The sequence below is a fragment of the Mchenga conophoros genome, linkage group LG23, assembly GCF_057382185.1.
Source record: "Mchenga conophoros isolate Kocher_MC1m ecotype Shallow Benthic linkage group LG23, M_conophoros_male_GT1.1, whole genome shotgun sequence".
NCBI lineage: Eukaryota > Metazoa > Chordata > Actinopteri > Cichliformes > Cichlidae > Mchenga > Mchenga conophoros.
The window spans coordinates 33,226,161-33,233,282 of record NC_140547.1 but is presented as its reverse complement, the minus strand read 5'-3'; positions in this window follow the sequence as shown (position 1 = coordinate 33,233,282).

Genomic DNA, 7,122 nt, shown 5'->3' with positions numbered 1-7,122 from the left:
TGCTAGGGGGCAGGTTAGCTTCACGGAGTGTGTTGTCATAGTAACTCGCTCAGAATTAATCTAAACTCGCTTTGTGAAACCGAAAACCCAGAGTTTTCGTTAACTCAGGGTATACTTACTCAGATTTTGCTCTAAACCGGCTTCCTGAAATAGGGCCCAGGTTTGTGTGTCTCTACCTCAGTGTACATGCTTCCTGTTTTAATTTTGTGGTCTCTCGCCTCATGTGTGTTATGTTATGTTCAGTTCTGCTTCCCTTGCCTCATTACTTAGATTCAGTTCTGCTATGTGTTTTTTCCCCAGGTGTTTCCACTTCTCCTAATCGCCGTCTATACAGTTTCTGTCTCCCCTTGCTGATTGTCAAAATGTCTCCCAGCTTCAGTAGTCCTGTCTCCTAGTGTTGGATCCCAGTTTAGGTTTCTGTTAGTGAGAATTTTCAGTTTGCGTCTGTATGTTGTCTTACCTTTATTTTTTACTATAACTGCCTAAATAAATGGCTCGCTTTTTGTTTACTTCAGTTTGTCTCCATGTGTCTGCATTTGGGTCCTATGTTGTGCATTTTCAGCCTCATAGCTTATTTTAGATTTCACTAAAACTGAATAACAGATTCATTTTATGTAAAACATCAGTTTAAATTGAGGTCTAAAGCTGTGCATTTTTAGGTGTGTGGCCAGTTTAAGTGACAGATGGGTGAGTTTATGCATTCATGGTCCCTACTGCTTATGCTAAATGTCCAGTTCTACATTTGGTCATTGAAAATCTTAATGATCATTATAACCAAAGTCCTTTTAAAGATGTGCAGTGGTCCAATGGTACAATCTTATTTCCTCCACACCTTTTCCCCCCCCTCTTTTACGCACACAAGACTTACAGAAGCAGTGTTGACAATTAAACACCGAAGCTTGGACAACATTTTAATTGCACTGCAAGAGGTAATGTCACTAAACAGCATGTAGATCTACTGAGAAAGAGCAAAATTCGGGAAAGGAGTACAATTTCAAAAGGTCTCAGTAAGAAATATTTGTTTTTCAACAGGTTTAGAAGTTGCTTTGTGGCAGCCTTTTAATATTGATGTTAGGTTTGCCTTTAAATTCAAATAAAAATAGACTTTATCTCATGCCAGCGTGTGAGAAGTAGCACAAGTGTGTGTGGATAATTCCAAATTCCTAAAAGGTCCCCTGGTATACCAGATTCCATGTGAATTGTTTTTATGATTTTGATCAGCTATAACATAAAATGGTCATTAAAATGTAATACACATACTATTTCAGTTGTGTGGCCTCTTATTCACACAGAAGGTGTAAATGGTGATATTTTTTTCATACGACCTAACTCACCGCCTGCTCACTCTTACAGCAGCCTTAATAAGAACATTTCACTTTGGAAGTGTGTTTTTTCAAACATCTGGGGTGCATGGTAAGTAAACAACATATTCATTTCTGTTTTTATCCTCCCTTTATCTGAATTCCTCTCATTCAGGACAATACAGATAAGGATATGCAACACAGATGTTGGAACACGGCATACTTGTACTTCAAGTTCTTTTTTTCGATTCAGGGCTGTTAGTTAGATACCTGAAAAAACTCTGTGGTTAACCCAAGCTTTACACATTTTACACATTTTTACACACGTAGGTAATGCCGTGGGTATGAGATTACAGAGGTTTCGGGTGCATGAAACATCAACACATGAGCTTGCTTTGGTGGTGGAGGTCAAATGATCTGAAAAATACAAATACGCAGAGAGTGAAAAAAGATGAGTGAGGTTAAGAAGAAACACTCAGAACATCCTGGGAATCCACTCAACAGACTATTATTGCAGCATAACTAAGGGATGGTTCACTGTCACGTTACCAGAATTCTAGTGTCTGGTGTCTTTACCTTACAATTTACAGCATCTAGACATTGTTGTTGTTGTTGTAAATTAGCACAAAATAAGTAAAACTGAATTGAATTGAATCTGCAAACTGGCTTTTTTTTCTCATGACTTTTGCTTCAACAAGCCATTTAGCCATTTAGGGGCTTCAATTTGTCAGCTGCCTGAGGAAAAGCAGGCCTCTTAATTAGATACAGAAGAGGAGGAGAGCAACCTTTTAAATGAAGCTGTGCTTTCTGCAGCGTTTGTGTTTGCGGTTTCAAATATCACATACATTCACATTGTGACAGGATGCGATTTCCGCAATAAAAGCCTTGCAGACACTTTGAGCAGTTTTCAAAGCTATTAGCTGAAGAATGTCTCCAAATTATAGTGAGGACAAAAGGAGATGAGTGCCAGTTTTCAAATAGAAGTCTATGTCAGACTGGAAAAGTACAACAAAAGATTCTCAACTTCTTCTGGCAGTTACCTGACTTTCTCATTGGTTATATTAGTATAACTGGGTTATGACTAACAATACTGCAGCAGTGAGAGCATCACGTATTGTAGACTTCCTTCTTAAATTACACAATCATAAGCTGTCAATGTGTTCCCGGACTTTTACAATATAAGGAAGCTTTTGTCACCAGTGTCACCAGTTATAGATGGACTTTGACACTAAAGAAACCCTACACGGTGGTAGAGTTTGTATGTTTCCCTGACCCTGGATCGATTTCTCCAGTTTCTGCCCCACAGTGCAAAGAATGAATGGTTATTTAGTTATTTGGTGATCCTAAAATTGATTGTAAATGTGAATGTGTGCATGGGTGTTCCACTTGCGAGAGTTAGTCCTCTGACTGATTTACAACCTAGGGTTTACTCTGCTTTTTATATATATATATATATATATATATATATTGTAATGACCTGGCTGGGGTTGTTAGCCAGGTGCATTCTGGGTATTGTGTTGTCTCTGTGTTTTCTATCGTTCTGCTAGTTCATATGTGTTTGATTTGCATGTTGTGTTAGTGTTATGTTAATGTAAGCCACAGTGAAGTTGATGTGTGTTCTGTGGAGGGGGGTGAATTGGCATGGTTGGCTGACACCGCGACTCTATGTGGTGGGAGCGTGATAGGGGTTCGGTGTCAGCAGTGTTACGTTGTTGTTGAAAAAGATGGTGAATAAATGCCTGTGGTGAACCACTACTGCCTCCTGCTGGATTATTCGGGGATTACCAGTCTGCTGCTGAGACGCTCGGGGTCATGCGGTGTACGAGGCACGAGCGCTCTCCATTCATTGCGAAGTTTAGCGATAGCTGCTAGCGCCCTGCTAGCCGTTTAGCTAGTGAGCAGTTTAGCCAGTCAGCTCCCCAAACCCACAGTCGTTACAATTGGTGTCAGAAGTGGGATTCATGAGTGTCTAGCAGACACTATGGAGCCGACCATAGGCGAATTAGAGCGTGTAATCCGAGACAACAGCTCGCTTCTGGAAAGCATGGCTGCCGAGACCCAGCGGAGAAGACCCGAGCTGGGGCGGCCAGAGGGCCACAGCGCACCCCGGAACAGCCACCCCCTGCTCTCCCTGCGACGGGAGGGGATTCCTGGGGCCGCACCACAGCTTCCTGGCAGGACGGCTGCTAAGCTACAGCACTACACTGGGGCGACGCAGCTGGAGCCGTATCTGGCCCAAGTCACGCTGGCTGCCACTCACAACGGGTGGGGTCAAGAAGAGACTGCCACCCACCTGGCGCTTGCACTGGAGGGCCCAGCGCTCCAGGTTCTGCTGGACCTGCCCCCAGAGGAGCAGCGCGACCTCCGGGCCTTGACCACGGCGCTCGGCAGACGGTTTGGACAGAGACCACCAGCCGAACAGAACAGGGAGGAGCTGGCTTGCCGACGCCGAGGTGAGGGAGAGAGCCTGGGGTCCTTTGCTGCGGACGTCCGCCTCTATGCCCGACGGGGCTACCCGACATTCCCAGGAGCGGCACGAGAGGAGCTGGGTCTCCACGCCTTCCTGAGGGGCCTCACACCGGAGAGGCTGCGACAGCATGTCCGGCTGTCATCCCCCCGAGACCTGGAGGAGGCACTGAGGGAGGCTGAGCGGGCTGAGGAGGTGCTGCGGGGCGAGCCAGGGACCCGACGATCGGCCAGGATGGTCGAGCGAGAGATGAACGCGTCCCAGTCGGATGAGGAGGAGGAGGCCAGACGAGCCCAATCAGAGGCAGTTCCACGTCGGAGGCGCCGGACGGACTGCTGTTATCGGTGCGGGGAACCTGGTAACCTCGCCCGGAACTGTCCCGCACCTAGTCCTCGGAGCCGAGTGACATCACCGACGGGAAACGGCCACGGGGTGGGACAGTGAGGGAACCCCCACCCCAATCGTTAAACCCTCTCCATGACACTCATCCCGTGGTGGGCCGCTGTGGGTCCACCCGTGGACTGTACCTGGACTGTATAGTTGATGGACGGTCTTGCCGGGCCCTGGTAGACACGGGGTCCACCATCTGCTTGCTGCGAAGGGGGGTGCTCCCGGAGACGGGTGGCTCATTGCCAAAAGACTGGACCCCTACTCACACAGCGTTGTACACTGTCACAGGAGAAAAGACTGTGATGCCGGGGAAAAAGACTCTGCAGGTGGTGGTGGGAACGAACAGTGTGAACCATGAGTTCTGGCTTGCCGACATAACAGACGAGTGCATTGTGGACTGGACTTGCTGGCCCACTGGGGGGCACGGGTCGATGTACCGGGAGTTGCCATCCACCTTGGTGCTGAGACCGTGCAGCTTCAAGTGGGCCGCGGTAGCCAGGGACAGACCCCCACCCCACCAGCACCCCCAAAGCCCTTACGCCCCGCAGCTCCATGCCACAGCCAGGGGCCGAGGGCGGCAAGGGTGCGGAAGAGGACCCAGGGGGTGGACGTAAGCAGGGCCAACATCCCGGGGTCATGCGGTGTACGAGGCACGAGCGCTTTGAGTGCTCAGAAGAGTAGAAAAGCGCTATATAAGAACCAGTCCATCCCGCAGCCAGAGTCGCCGCCTAGCTCGGCAGTCTCCCCGTCACCTGAGACTGTCGCGGCAGTAGAGGAGCTTGGGCGGCGAAGTGGGGTGCACCTCAGTGCGACACAGCAGCAGCAGTTGCAGAGCCTCTTGGCAGAGTTTATGGACACTTTTGCCGCCAGGGAAGAGGACTGCACAAGGACGGGCCTGGTGCAACACACTATAGACACTGGAGCAGCTGCTCCAATCCGGCTGCGGCCCCACCGCCTGCCCCTCGCCAAACGCCAAGCTGCCGAGGGACTGATAAAAGAGATGGCAGCTAATGGCGTCATTGAACCCTCGGATAGTCCATGGGCCGCACCTATGGTTATGGTGCGGAAGAAAACAGGGGGGTGGCGCCCTTGTGTGGACTACAGGCGTCTGAACGCGGTCACCCGCAAGGACTCTTACCCGTTACCTCGCATCGATGACGCACTGGATTACATCGCTGGGTCCAGTTGGTTCAGCTCGCTAGACCTCCGCAGTGGGTACTGGCAGGTGGAGCTCGCTGCCGAGGCGCGGCCCAAGACTGCATTCACCATAGGGCAAGGACTGTGGCAGTTTAAGGTGATGCCTTTTGGACTATGCAATGCACCAGCCACGTTCGAAAGGTTAATGGAAAGGGTCCTCAAAGACATTCCCCGTGCCCGCTGCGTGGTCTATTTGGATGACTTGCTGACTCATGCTAAGGACTTTGAACAGGCCGTGGCCAACCTACGAGAGGTTCTGACTGCCATCCGCGGGGCCGGACTAAAGCTGAACCCGGCCAAGTGCAACCTTCTTGCTCGCCAGGTGAAGTTCCTGGGACATGTGGTGAGCGAACAGGGGGTGGCTACTGACCCCGAGAAGGTGGTTGCTGTGGGGGACTGGCCTACCCCATCGAACGTCGCCGAGCTACGAAGCTTCCTGGGGCTGGCCTCCTATTACAGGAGGTTTGTAAAAGACTTTGCCACCGTCGCTAGCCCCTTGCATCAGTTGACAAACAAGGGTCAGCGGTTTGGTTGGACGGAGGGCTGTGCAACGGCTTTCGAGCAGCTGAAAACTGCCCTTGTGAGTGCCCTGGTCTTGGCGTATCCTGACCCCAGCCAGCCTTTCCTTTTGGACACCGACGCCGGCCCGGACATTTGCTGGACTACAGTGTGGACAGTTAAGGTTGTGGGGACACTAAACCTTTTTGGGAGGGGGCTGTGTAATGACCTGGCTGGGGTTGTTAGCCAGGTGCATTCTGGGTATTGTGTTGTCTCTGTGTTTTCTATCGTTCTGCTAGTTCATATGTGTTTGATTTGCATGTTGTGTTAGTGTTATGTTAATGTAAGCCACAGTGAAGTTGATGTGTGTTCTGTGGAGGGGGGTGAATTGGCATGGTTGGCTGACACCGCGACTCTATGTGGTGGGAGCGTGATAGGGGTTCGGTGTCAGCAGTGTTACGTTGTTGTTGAAAAAGATGGTGAATAAATGCCTGTGGTGAACCACTACTGCCTCCTGCTGGATTATTCGGGGATTACCAGTCTGCTGCTGAGACGCTCGGGGTCATGCGGTGTACGAGGCACGAGCGCTCTCCATTCATTGCGAAGTTTAGCAATAGCTGCTAGCGCCCCGCTAGCCGTTTAGCTAGTGAGCAGTTTAGCCAGTCAGCTCCCCAAACCCACAGTCGTTACAATATATATGTATGTATGTATGTACCGTATTTCCCGGACTACAAAGCGCACCTGAATATTAGCCGCACAAGCTAAAATCAGGGGAAAATCCTGTTTTGTACATACATTAGCTGCACCTGACTAAAAGCCGCAGGTGTTTCAATGTTGACTTATCATATGTAAGAGAATATGCACAAAGGGAATTGTCAGGAAAGAGATGGCTGTTTGGAGACACATCACTTTTATTAATATTTTGAAAAACAAGTTATGGGTACATATTTGCATAACTTTTTAGGTATATGTACAAGTACCGGTAATTACAAGTACGAAACATGTACTGTGCTTCATAAATGAGTAACAAATGTAGTACATAACAATAACCTACAGCACACTAGAAAAATAGATTCGGACTACCTTTTAGGCTCAGGTGCAGCGACACGGCTTTAACAAGAAGAAAAGTCAGTCATTCACCACCATCTTTCTCTTCTTCCTGCGCTCTAAAACCACCAAAGTCCTCTTCTCCAGTGTCGGAAACGAGCAGGCTCAGGGTGGCTACGTCATCCACTCTCAGCTTCTCTCCTTCGTTGTCACTTTCAAAAC